General features: G+C 33.9%; 1 long non-coding RNA gene across 2 annotated transcripts in view; it reads right to left on the reverse strand.

Annotated features, from left to right (window-relative positions):
- LOC140596345 (uncharacterized) overlaps positions 1-14,139 on the reverse strand; it is a 91,153-nt gene that overhangs the window by 40,087 nt on the left and 36,927 nt on the right. For both annotated transcript variants that reach the window (XR_011998374.1, XR_011998373.1), the window contains exon 2: positions 4,529-4,700. This is a non-coding gene — a long non-coding RNA (uncharacterized lncRNA). The remainder of the gene's footprint in view (positions 1-4,528; positions 4,701-14,139) is intronic.

Consider the following 14,139-nt stretch of genomic DNA (forward strand, 5'->3'; position numbering starts at 1 on the left):
CTGCCTTACCCAGAATAGACCAAAATAGCAGTTCCTACCTACCTGCCTAATCACATTACCAGCAGACACACCTAGAAACCCAAACTTAGCTGACTGGTAAAGAACAGTTTCAGTCATTCGTTTTAACCTAGAGAGTCTGGAAGAGGAGCCTGACTACCCAAATGCACATACAGAGATATTTTATTTTATTGCAGCATTACTTTTAATAAGATCTAGAAATAATTAAATACCAATTAAAAGAGAATGGTCAAAACAATGTATGATGTATCGATATGAGGAAACAGAATGCACTAGTCAGTGTAATTAACCTACTTCTGCAGGTTCTACTAACCTACTTTCCTACTTACCGGAAATGATCTCCAAAATATATTATTAAAAGTAACCTTTAAAAATGTGCACAGGGTGTGTTGGGGGGCTCAGTTGGTTAAGTGTCCAACTCTTGAATTCAGCTCAGGTCATGATCTCAGGATTGTGAGATTGAGCTTTGAGATGAGCTCCATGCTGGGCGTGGAGCCTGCTTAAGGTTCTCCCTCTCCCTCTGCCCCTATCCCCTGCCTCTCTCCCTCTCTAAAAAAAAAAATAAATAAAATAATAATAATAATAATATAATATATATAGTACAAAAGTATTTCTTAAAACACAAATAAATCTGTTGATCTACATGTGTAGAAACACATACTCTGCTTGAAAGCACTCACCAAACTATTACTGTTTAGAGAAAGAAACAACATAGGATGTCAATAATTTTGATGATTTGGGGCTTATGATGAAATGTGATAAATGATGGCTGCTGGTTCAAATGCGCAGGCCAAGTAATGTTTGGCTACCACAATGTTCTGTTCACTTGGTTTTTAAATTGAGCAATTATTAGATGAAACATCATGAGAGTCACATAAGAAATCACAATTATCACCCCCACTTAAAACTCAGATTTGGCGACAAGAGCAGGAATTCTTCCAGTCTTGCCATACCTTCAAGCCCACCACAATTCCTGTTGACCTCTTTATTCACTTCTATTATCTGCCCAATACCTGTGGGTTTTGTTTCTTTGATTATTTTCACTATTATCATTATATTTAATATTTAAAATGCCCAACAGCACATCTTCTTGGATTCTAATGTTCTGCTAGAACTGATGTCACATCTGCAAAATGATGAAGTAATGCACCCTCATAATTCCTTGATGGGTACTTTTCTTTTATACATAATAATAACCCCAGTGTCCATCACAGTATGCCAGACACATCATGGAGCTTTAATGAAAGAATGAATGAATGAAAAAAAAATAACTGAAATCAGTGGCTGTGTAGGTGAATGAAGGGAACTGGTTAGTTCTTTCATCTCGTTAGCTATTTGTTATCACTAAGCTGAACAACTATACTTATGACTGAATTCTCTAGAGCACTTGGAGTTTTAGAAGGAAACCTAATGTGATTAAGGTTCTTTAGCTCTCTGGGTAGCAGCTCTGTGTAGCAGAAGTGCTTTTTGTCTACCTACTCAGAGAGTCGTAAGTTCCTTGGAACTTGATGTAGATTAGAAGAAATTTGCTAGAAAAAGCATGAAATGAAACAAATACTTAGATAGTCCTATGTTAAGCCTAAACGATTAGGTCAGAATCCAACCCCATAATTCCTATTTTCAAAGATGAGATGAAGAGTTTGTCTTATCTTCTCTCATTTTGGGAAATCTTTAGTTTTAACTTGAGAAGTAAATGAATTTGAAATAATTTCATTATTCCACTAACATTGCACAGTCTCAACTGACTCTACAAATATCTTGACAATGGGGGGCTTCCCTTCAATTAGAACTAATTGAAAACCCATATGTCTTCTAATATGCATGAGACATTTCCTATATGTAAAGTATAATTGACTTGGAAAATTAAAATACAGAAAATCAAGAGCCATTCCCTAAAATTTCGACTTTTATCTGAGCATTTCTAAATCCAGAGAAAGCAACTTAAAGCATGTAATTTATATTTTAACATTTTCTTTTGATCTGTCACTTGATCTTTTTCTTTTGAGCTAAATGGCCCAAGTATACACACAGGGAGACTTTGGAGAAAGTGAAATCTTACTTTTTAATTAGAGCAAATGTGTTAAATGAATATAAAGTAATTTGAATACTGCAGAGACCTCTTAAAACTCTATCAATAAATCTGGTACTGCGGCAGGTCTATCTCTGCACCATAGATTTAGTTAAGGTTGGGCTTGAAATACGACAGTGAAATGAATTTGTTACTAATGCAATCAAGTGTTTCAGTAATTCATGAGAAAGTAATTCCTCAATGTACATGACTCACTTAATAATTTAAGATTTTTCAGGCTTGATAATAGAACCAATGAGCTCTTCAAAGATTAAAAAATAAGGAAATACACTACCTGCTCCAAGTATTGTATTCCTAGAGTTCATTTTAATGATCATACTATTTATTTTGTGAAATAAAAATTGTTTGGGTAATGATCTGTTCCAACATGGTATTTCTATAGACTCCACACAAAAAATCTTATTTCCTATATAAATAATGATCAGTTTGGTACTGACCATATATTTAACATCTGAGCAAAATATTCAGTCATCCAACTAATTGAGTGTGCATCATATATAACACAAATTCATTACATGTGGGGATTTATTTTGAGGAGCAGTGATCCATTCAAAAGAGATCTGGGATTTAAAAATACCCATTTCAACTTTTTATATTTTATAGACAACATTTTTTTTTCTAGAAAAAGTTATTTGAAACTGCTAGCCAATCTATATTACCTATGCCATGATGTGGGGAAATAATTTGATAAGTTATAAAAGATGAGAATGTGCTATTTTTAATTTGATATTTCATTATTTACTCTTTTTGCTAAATAATGTAAAGAAAGGCTAGTAAAACCCACATGTGCTTTTTCTCTTTTTTTACACTTCTCATTCACCACGATGCTTTTTTTCTCCTTAGTCCAATATTCTATATGTTAAGAGAGTTCCATCCAACACCATTAAAATGTCTTTATTTTCATTGCTTTCGGTATTGGTTGTCCAAAAGTACATTTAAAATGCATTGTATCTGCTACAGTTTCTCACCTAGATGTTTATTTTAGCCTTTTAAAAATCCTAGGGAGGGATCCCTGGGTGACTCAGTGGTTAGGCATCTGCCTTCAGCTCAGGGCATGATCCTGGAATCCAGGATCGAGTCCCCTCATTGGCCTCCCTGCATGGAGCCTGTTTCTCCCTCTGCCTGTGTCTCTGCCTCTCTGTGTGTGTGTGTGTGTGTGTGTGTGTGTGTGTGTCTCATAAATAAATAAATACAATCTTTTTAAATAGTAACAATAAATAAATAAATAAATAAATAAATAAATAAATAAATATTCTAGGGATGCCTGGGTGACTCAGCAGTTGAGCATCTGCCTTCTGCTCAGGGTGTGATCCCAGGTCTGGGGATGGAGTCCCACATCGGGGTCCCTGTGAGGAGCCTGCTCCTCCCTCTGCCTTTATCTGTCTCTTTCTCTGTGTCTCTCATGAATAACTAAAAAAAAATCTTTAAAAAGAAAATCCTAATAGTTTTCTTCTCATAGAAATAATGTTGGCCTTTTATATGGATTCATTCATTCGGGGAATATAAAAAATAGTGAAAGGGATTATAGGGGAAAAGAGAGAAAATGAGTGGGAAATATCAGAGAGGGGGACAGAACATGAGAGACTCCTAACTCTGGGAAACAAACAAGGTGTAGTGGAAGGGGAGGTGGGGGGGGGGAACAGGGTGACTGGGTGATGGGCACTGAAGGGGGGCACTTGAAGGGATGAGCACTGGATGTTATAGTATATGTTGGCAAACCGAACTCCAATAAAAAAATATACAAAAAAAAAAAAAAAGAAAAGAAAAGAAATAATGTTGGCCTTTATCCTATAGGGTGTTTCGTTATTTAAATTACATGAAACATGCTAAATTTGGCAATGTACTTGGAGGGATAAGAGAAACCTTCATTTTAACAAGTTTCTCAGATGGTTCTTAGATACACCAGATTTTAAGAGCACTTCATACAATCTTTTCTGATAGTTAAAATCCTTTCAGCAAATTTTAAAGCTTTGAGTCAGGATGTGAGCCAGAGGGATTAGAGATGAATACTCAAATATGTCAAGACTCTTTAATTTTGAGTTTTTATGGGAGATGAGGAATTGATGATGTCAGCATTACTGAAAAGTTTCATAATGTTCTACACCCTGAAAAATGAAAATAATACACAAATTCTGGTGTAGGATGTGTCTGAATAAAAATGCATCTGAATAAAATGTGAAAGTGCTTTAGTTTACGGTATCTTTAGGTTCACAAAGTCCTACTATTCAAGGTGCCTATTGTATTATTTACACTTATAAATTACTGGTCTGTTTAGTTTCCAGGTTAAAAATTCAAAGTGTTTTCTTTACATTTAGGTACTTTGCTTTCTGTACTTCATCAGTAATTGAGAAATAGAAGGATTTGGTGTTTTCTATTAAAATAAATTCAAGCAGCAGAATAAAACAGAACAAAAATTCTTACCCTCTGCAAAATTATATCCCTTCAGCAGTATTCTGGTACCTAAGCTGTGTAGGAATGAGCCATTAGGATAGCATTTTTAGGATCTTTCTTGTTCTTCTTTCTTGCTAATGTTATTCCTCCTTGTGGTCAGTGGGCTCTGGTTGTCTTGACTGGTGTTGCTCAAAGGCAGTTTCTGGGAAACAGATTAGTCAACACTTATTGTCATTAATTCCTTTCTGGAAGCTGCCTTGTTCTAGTAGAGGCCTACTAGAAAAAAACAATTCCTCATTCCCTTCCACAGTCTGATTGCCTTTTCGTTTCTGAAACCCAGAACACCAGAACCCAGCCCCAAATGTCTACAGCCCATGAACAGATAGAGAGGGAAAGTTGTTGAGAAGATCTATCCAGGTTTTTAATGGACTCATCTATGTTAGTATCAGTGGATGTGTGAATAAGCCAGACAAGTGATTGCTTTCAGGAAACCTAGCAAATAAGTGAGATTTTACTTTACAAATATCATTCCAATTTATAATTTATAGTGATTTGGAGGAAGTATTTCACCATAAATGTTTCAAGGCCATGAAGGATCATAGAATATGTATTGTTAAATGTATCAGATTATTATGTGTGTTTGTTGTACAATGTCCTTAATTAAGAAATAGCTTACCAGATGTCAAATCTTTGTGCCACACTTGTTAGTTATATAATGTTAGTAAAGTATTGAAGGGAAGGAACCAAAATATACTTCTTTGGCATAAGGACCATTTTGAGCTGAAGGCAATTGAGGAGCAGCAGATAAAAGAAAAGCTCTAAAAGAGAGCATAAGTTTCCCTTTTGTAAAAGAAATGAACATTTATAAAGGAAATTGCCATTTGCAAAAAAAAATGTCTCTCTCTCCTCTACCAGGCAGGAGGAGGTCTCTTAACAACTCATCAGTGGAAGAGCTACCCATTTAAATCTGCTTAAGAAATTTTACAAAACAACCCTCATTTACAACATGCTTTCTAGTTCCCTTTCCATAATTTACCTTCCCCTTCCCAGAAGTCCCAAATCCTTTCTTCTCTTCCTTTTTTTTTTTTTTTTAAGATTTTATGTATTTATTCATGAGAAACACAGAGAGAGAGGCAGAGACATAGGCAGAGGGAGAAGCAGGCTCCATGCAGGGAGCCCGATGTGGGACTTGATCCCAGGACCCCGGGATCACAGCCTGAGCCAAAGGCAGACATTCAACCACTGAACCACCCAGGTGCCCCACAAATCCTTTTTTCTTTGACCGGCCTAAGGTGAAGTATATATCCCACAAATTCTGGCTACTTCCTTGAACCGTATTTCTTTGTGAATTCCCATGTGTATGTGTGTGCTTAAATCTTTTTTTGTTTTTGTTTTTTCCTTTTTTCTTGTTTTCCTCTTGTTATATTATCTGTCTCTTTTTCAGGTTTTCAGTTCAGGCAGGCCCTAGCCATTGAAACTAAAAAGGTAGTTTTTTGTTGTTGTTGTTGCTGTTTTCTTCTTTACATACAGTGTCAAAACATCCCTAAAACTTAACTTTTTCATTAAAATACAATTTCTATCTACTTCATTGGACATGTGTAAAAATTAAAAGTATAATATATCTAAAACATTTAGCATAACACCTAATAAATCAAAACTCAATATTAATTATCTATTATTATTATCATTATTAGAGTACTGTAGTGGTAGTAGTTTGCTCTCTACTTAACCCAAAAATCAGATTAGGTTGGCTCATTCTTTTCTTTTATGTTTTAGCTTTATAAAGAATTATAATACCAAATGTTAAAAACACATTGGACTATATGTCTTCCTTATACATTAGGGTTTGTTAAGACATGCATATCTGTATATCTATATATTTATATCTATATATATAGTGTGTATACATAGTAGTGTATATAGTATGTGTATGTGTGTTTGTGTGTGTGTGTATATATTATATATATAATATACACACACAAACACATATAATATAATATATATTATAAATATGTGTATAATTATATATATAATTTATATAATTTTAATTTATATAATTTTAAATTTATATAATTTTAATAATATAATACATTATATTATATATAATATTATGTGTGTATATATATATATATATATATACACATATACACACACACACACACACACACATCTATAATGCTGGCTTCTTGTCTCCAAGAAAAGAATTCTTTGGATGGGATTTATGAAAATTGAGCTATTTGAGGAAGTTTTGCTTGTAGAAGACAAAAAATTTCAGGAACTCAAATGCCTTTGACTCAAAATAAGTCTTATGCCAAAGTGGAATATTTTGGGATGGCATATCCCCTGTCCCCTTCAGAGCTCAAGTAGATTAATAATAAATTGACATATTTATGACAACATGGATAGACTTTGAGGGCAAGATACTAAGAGAAGTAAGTTTGAGAAAAACAAATACTACATGATCTCATTTTTATGTGAAATCTTAAAAAATAAACAAACACAAAAAAAACCTCCACAGATACAGAGAAGAAATTGGTGGTTGCCAGAGCCAAAAGGATGGGCAAAATGAATGGAAGGGGGGAAAAGACACAATTTTCCAGATATAAACAAGTAAATAAACATGGGATATAATGTACATCATAGTGACTATGTATGGTAACATGTTAACTAGACTTATTGTAGTGACCATTTTGTCATTTTGCAACATAAACAGATATTGGATCATTATATTGTACACTTGAAACTAATATGTCATATGCTGATTACACCTTAATGCAATGGTAAAAAAAATTGATATAATATTAACAGTAAGTTGATTAATATTAATATATAAATATTTGTTAATGATGACTAATTTAGAACAGTCTGATAGACATTCCTAAGGAGATCCTTAGAGATTTAGTTCTAAGAACACTAAAGGATTGTTATTTTAACTACACCAATTTTCTTCTCTCTTGAGGAAAAAGAATTCATTAAATTGACTTAGTGGGCTGTAAGTCACATTCTGTATCCTTGACCTGGGTTTCCAGTAGTCTTTTCTGCAGGTGGAGAGCAGGTGCTCCTGTCCTTTGTACATGTGTATATGCATGCTGTTGGCCTTTACATTTATTGCTGAATCTGATGCCAAAAGAATGTTGTTCAATTTTAGTCCATGCTTGGAGTTTACTCCTGTAAATTAAACTTGACAAAGTAGGATTTGTTTGAAACCCAGCTGTGTAAATTTTCAAACTCTTTTTTTTTCTGGCAACATGGTATAGAAAATCAAACCCCATGTGGCCATCAAGACAGTATATTAACTACAGAATACTTTTGCAAGGGTGCTTTGTTTGTAGCTACTTTGAGTCTGTAGATCTAGCATCGTATCTTGTCAAACACCTGATTTTGTAAAAATCTAGAGGACACCAAATGGTCCAATAAATTTTCTGTGAATTGTTTCCTTTTTTTTTAATATTCTTCACTAAGGTCATCTTTGTGAATTCACTAGGCCTGTAAACCTCAGTAGGAGCTAGATAGAATTATAATATACTATAGTAGAGAAAGCATTATTATTTCCTGACTCATTGTGTACTGTGGGCAAAACCCACCAGGTGTAAAAGGATGGTATGCAAGCCTCTGACCTGGTTTGTTGGGGTTTATATTTCACCAGTTGTATGCAAAATAGTCATTAGTATAAATGAAGAAAAGGGACAGTCTGTTCTGCTCAATAAGGTCATGTAGTTTTAATTAATTGCCAAATCTGCCTAGAGGACAAGTACTACATCTGTCAACATATTACTTTGAGTAGAGAAAATACTTACTAAATGTTTTTAATAATAATGATGAGAATTACAATGCAATGAAAACACATTTCAAGGGCACCTGGCTGGCTCAGTCAGTAGAGCATGCAACTCTTGATCTCAGAGTCATGAGTTCAAGCCCCACATTGAGTGCAGAGCCTATTAAAATTTTTAAAATAATGTAAAAAAATATATAAATATATAAATAAATAAGAAAATACATTTTAAGAAAATATATGTGAAATAATCTGCTTGGCCTTGCAAAAGGGAAGGTTTCCACCAGCTATGTTTTTTTAGATTTTATTTATTTATTCATGAGAGACACAGAGAGAGAGGCAGAGATACAGGCAGAGGGAGAAGCAGGCTCCTTGCAGGGAGCCCTATCCCTATACCCAGACCAGAATTATGCCCTGAGCCCAAGGTAGATGCTCCACCGCTGACACACCCAGGCGTCCCTCCACCAATTCTTCAGGCAGATCACATGGACTACTTTCATCTATGTCAGAAAACGCCATGACCAGGTGGGTCAAAAGTAGTTCTATAGGCTTCCACTTCCACTCTCAAACAAATATATCTATAGCTACTCCTATTGCCTCCCACCAAATTAAAAATAAATGGGAAGAGTGAACACAGAAGCTTTTACTTATGTGACTGGTCCTGTATATACCATGTAAATAAATGAAAGATTAAGTTTCTGTAGCATGAATTTCACCTGTCTTAGTCTTCCACATTTTCTTATTCATGGGCTCCCTGAGTACCTTTGATTTATCTTCTTGAAGTTCATTGTCTTTCTGCTGCTCACTTCCAGAATCACCTCCCTGACTGAAATGAAATTATCTTCCTCCACTCATGTCAGCCATAGGACTTAGGAAGAGCTAAAGATTTGCCGTGTGGCTCAAGTATATGAGTGTGTGGCTCAAGTGTGAGTATATGAGCCGTGTGGCTCAAGTATATGGGCTCAAGTATATGAGGGAAGGTTTCTAACTAGGTATGCGAATGCTTGGTTCATAATTTTAGTAAGCATTAAGGAATTAAAATATATTAGAGTAGCATGATATAAAATAGTGTTTTTCAGTGGGTTGTTCTCATTCCATCATTATCAGAATAGTCTGGGATCCTTGGGATAAGGTTCAGAAATTTTCTTTTTATAAAGCATCAATTACTTTACCCATTAATGTCTATGACCAACCTGAATAAAGAGCCTAATATGAGCTCCAGAAAAATACAGACCTGAATTAAATTCTGGCTTCATCATTTACTACTTGAAGAGTCTTAGAATCATGTAACTTAACTGACTCTTTTTTTTTTTTTTTTACTTAACTGACTCTTGTGATTTATTACTTGTAAGATTATTTCCAAAATTTCAAGTTTGATTGAGAGAATAAAATGAGATATATGTAAAATGGCCAACCATGGGCTTAAAATACTGTGCATATGCAGAGGTAGATGTTAAATAAAATGCACTTGTATATACTCCTTTCAGGACTCTGGAATGGACCCTAGAACTACATCCTCACATGGCCATATATTTTTGCTGACTCTGATACGTTTATTCCAATCAGTTAAGTCCACTGCTCCTTCTGCTATGACCCATACAATGTGAACTCCTCCTTGTGTGTATTGGTGTGATGTGATGGTAGGCATTTTTAAGATTCAATTAAGGGATGTTGAATTTAAAATACTTTTAGTTTAGGTTGAGTGAAATATATTTATGTTGTTTGCAGCTATCCAAAACTAGGTGTGGGTTCCAGGAATATGCCTACCTTCCACTGCGAGGATCCCTCCCCCACTCAGCATCGAGTCCAAAAGTGCAGAGATGAGAAGTCATCTTGCAATATGATTATGTTTAAAAGTAATAGGCACCACTGAGAATATGTGAGAAGTGGAGATGAAATAAGGTGAAATGTATGGAACCACAGACTACTAAGTGGAAAATTGTTCTTACCATTAAATGCATAAAACTGTAAGCAAAGGATATGATTCTTAAAGATGCCAACTAAGGGCATAAATTCTGTCAGGAATATACTCATATGCCATTTTAAATGCACAACGCACTATTTTTATTTTGGATAGAAGATCACACACAGTAGAACTTATCACGATTCATGAGTTTGTAAGCCAAATCTATAGTAGTGCTATAATTACCAATTACAGTTGATGCATCCCATCAACAACAATAATAATAAAAAAATTCAATCAAGCACTCTAGAGGCAAACCTCAACTACATATATATTCTCCTTAGAAAAAAAGATGCTGTAAAATAATTGTCATTTCAAAAAGTAACTAAAGATCTATAGTAAAAATGCATAAAAATGAATTTTAGAATTCTATTAAACACAAATAGTAAAAAATTTTATTTTAAGGATTTTATGATACTTTCAGTAAATCACAGTTCTTTTTATATTTGCATTGTATTATATTTATTTGTTCACTCTAAATAACACTCATGCTTATATTTAATTTTTATTTATCATTTTTGTTCTTTTATTTTAAAAGGGCCCTATACTAATTTAAGCTTCACATCCCAGAAAATCTGGATCCATTTCCACAAGAATCTGGTTGCCTGGTGATGGAGACTATATTCATTGTCAATAAGCATCATACACAAAATTTTAAAACTAATTCAGAATAATGACTTATATTGTCCAGTATACACATCCAGCTGAGTTATCCAAATATGTGATGAGAATCAAACATCTCTATCTATTTCAGTCAGAAAATTAATAGTGATGATTTTAAGATAGAATTGGTGACATTTAAGCTGTCTTTGATGTTATAACTACAGAGTCGTAGCAAAGATGATGCAGTAATAACTCACGTCAGATTTACTATTTGGAGGTCAGTGATTCACATATCCAAGTGGATAGAGAAGTAAAACATAATACTGGAGGGGAGCGGGACTAAAATAACTGGGGGATCCAGAAGGTTGAAAACACATTCATATCTCCCATTTAAACCTTTTCAAACCTTTATAACCACAATGAAAATCAAGATTTTCAGAATAAGCCTCACCAATGTTTTGTTGTTGTTGTTATTGTTATTGTTGCCTTTTTAAGTGATTTCTTTTTCTCAAGTATCTTTTGCATTGTTCTAAGCTGTTAAACAAAAGTTAGAGGTATTCTAAGCGGACATAGAGGTCATTAGATCTTGTGGGGGAAAATGCAAGTTCTTAAAAACTAATACAGTTAGAAGCCAAGGAAATGTTATTGAAAACCGGGATCAAAGAGCAAAATTGCCTTAGAGATATAATTCAGATAATTGCGGAATCACTGGAAACAGTGACCTTGGTCTCATAGTGACTCCTCTGAGGAGTTATTTTTGAGGAAGTTACTGACTCTGGAAGGAACTGGGGTGGGTAACAAAGTATAATAGGAAATGAAAGTATGAGCCGCTAAATATCTACTATTCACCTAATTCTAAAACAAAAATACAAACTGTACATTATTAAAAGTGACTAAGAGGAGTGCAGTTGAAACTATTTACTCCTCATTTATGGTTTTCATTTGTTTCTAAAGGACTGATATTAGCATAGAGAAGGCTCTTAGGGCTAACATTACTTTGACTCTAATTATTACTTGAGCTAAATTCTAAATCTGTCTTAACATTTGAGCCTTAAAAAAAAAAGATGCACTTTAATTTTACTTGATTGTAGTGTAGTTTTTTTCTGAATATTTGGTGGCGCTAATAGTTTTCTGTTTTTTTAAGGAGTTGTAATAGTTTTCTAGATATAAACAGAAGAATGTTTGAAGCCACATGCAGTACTTTTCTTAAATCTCAGAACGACGGCAAAGCTTTTAAGTTTCTAGTTATAAAAATTTCATGTACAATAGAGACTTTAGCCTCCTATGGGCAAACATTAATTGTACCCTATGCATTTTTTTTCTAGGCCGAAAATATGAAAATAAAAATAACACATTGGGGAAATCTAAATATATTCAGATAAGTATGTTAATGGACAGCAGGAATTTCAATTATAAATAATTAGATTTCTAATTGCATTAAAATTCTAGTGATTATTATGGTAAAAAAATCATAATTATCATGCCATCCATCACTACGATTGGGCCTCACTCTCTGTTCTTTAATCCTATTAAAGCTGAGTTTTGTTTACCCATTTAGTTAAGATTTAGAGAAATACAGTAATATGGAAAATGTGCCCTTAGAAACTATGATGGAGTTATGAAATAGGATGTATGGTCACTACTCCAAGAAGTTTTCAGTTTAGAAAATGTGAGGCAATCAACTTAAGTTTTATATACAATAATAGGAAATAACAGAAGTGAGAAGGATATGTGAGATGAAAGAAAATAGTCAGAATTACTAGCTTGCGGGGAAAAATTCTAAAATTGAAAAATTGCATTTTACCTTGCAGTTTACATAAAGGAAACTTCTCTTGTAAAATCAGGGCTTCAGTAAAACAAACTTCAATAATTAAGGGAATTATGAAGGATTTCTCAGCTCCCCTCAATCTCAAGTACTCACACACGTTCTCAGGGTCAACCCAGCATCTGGTCTTTTTCATCTGGGGAATTCTATGACTGTGTTTTGCTTTTCCTATGGCTTGGATGATAGGAATATCTTCAGAAACCTTGAGCCTTTTTATTGTCATATTCTTTTAAAGACGGTGGCAAGTGCTTGATTTTAGTATTTGTCCCCAACAACCTCACAGATTGTCTCTTTCGCTACAGTGCCACTCTTTAGAGCTCCAAAGTTTCCAGTTTTCCGGAGGCTCAGTGAGAATTATCTGGTACTACTGTACCTTTGTATCGTAAATGAAGCATGCAGAGTCCTCTTAGTCCTTCAGAGACACGGAAGGAATGCTAAGAACTTTATTCTTTATTCTTAACTCAAAATTAATTAATAATTTGCCAAGCATAATACTCAAATGTATGACATTTGATTATAATAATTAGGAAAAACAGCCTTATAATATAACTATGTCTATGTGTATTATATTACATAGTTTGTGCATATATATTTATAAAAATAGAATCACATTATAAGTGGTTATGTAAACTACTTTTCCACTCAACATATCTTTATGAATATCTGCTTCATTATTTTTAAGAGCATCATACATTCTATTGTTTAAATAAGACAATATTTATTGTCCATTCTGCCTTTTAGGTTACATGTGGTATTTTGTTCAACAAACATTTACTATATGCCCGACTTTATCCTAAGCACTTTGTAAGTATTAATATATTGAGTCATCATCACAACTATATGATGTAGGGTCTCTAATTTTTGGTTTTAACAAGTTTTTAATCAGTGTCTTTAGACTTGTACCTTCATACAATCTTCGGGAAAAATGTTTAGGTGTGGAATTTCTAGATCAAATAGATAGGAATTTTAACACTGATGGATACTGCTAAACAGCCCTCTGAAAAATATCGTATCAGTTAATTCTATGAGAAGCAGATGAAAGTGTACATTTTCCCATTCTTGATATCATGTACATTCCTTCTCTTTGAATTTACTAAAAATTAGTAAGTATTATGCAGCTCCTCCTGAATAATCAGTTAACTCTGTGAGCAATGGTGAATGTAGAGGGGAAGTTAAAGACAACTAAGTATCCTAACAATACGATAATAATGATGATGTTGGAGACTGCTCCATCAGCAGGTCTGGGTCATTACCACAGTTGGAATGTATGACTCTCAAGGATTTATTTCTGGACTCTCTATTCTATCCTACTGGTCTATGTATCCATCTTTATATCAATACCATAAGGACATATTTTCATCCTGTTGAGGAGAATTTAGAGTACATGTTAGTTAGCTTATTTACTAAGCATTAAATGTCTTACTGATGTTCTTCATCTTGCTTTGCACCTCAGTTCCAGGGGTTGGTATCCTGATTTG

Source organism: Vulpes vulpes, unplaced genomic scaffold (assembly GCF_048418805.1).
Source record: "Vulpes vulpes isolate BD-2025 unplaced genomic scaffold, VulVul3 Bu000000627, whole genome shotgun sequence".
NCBI lineage: Eukaryota > Metazoa > Chordata > Mammalia > Carnivora > Canidae > Vulpes > Vulpes vulpes.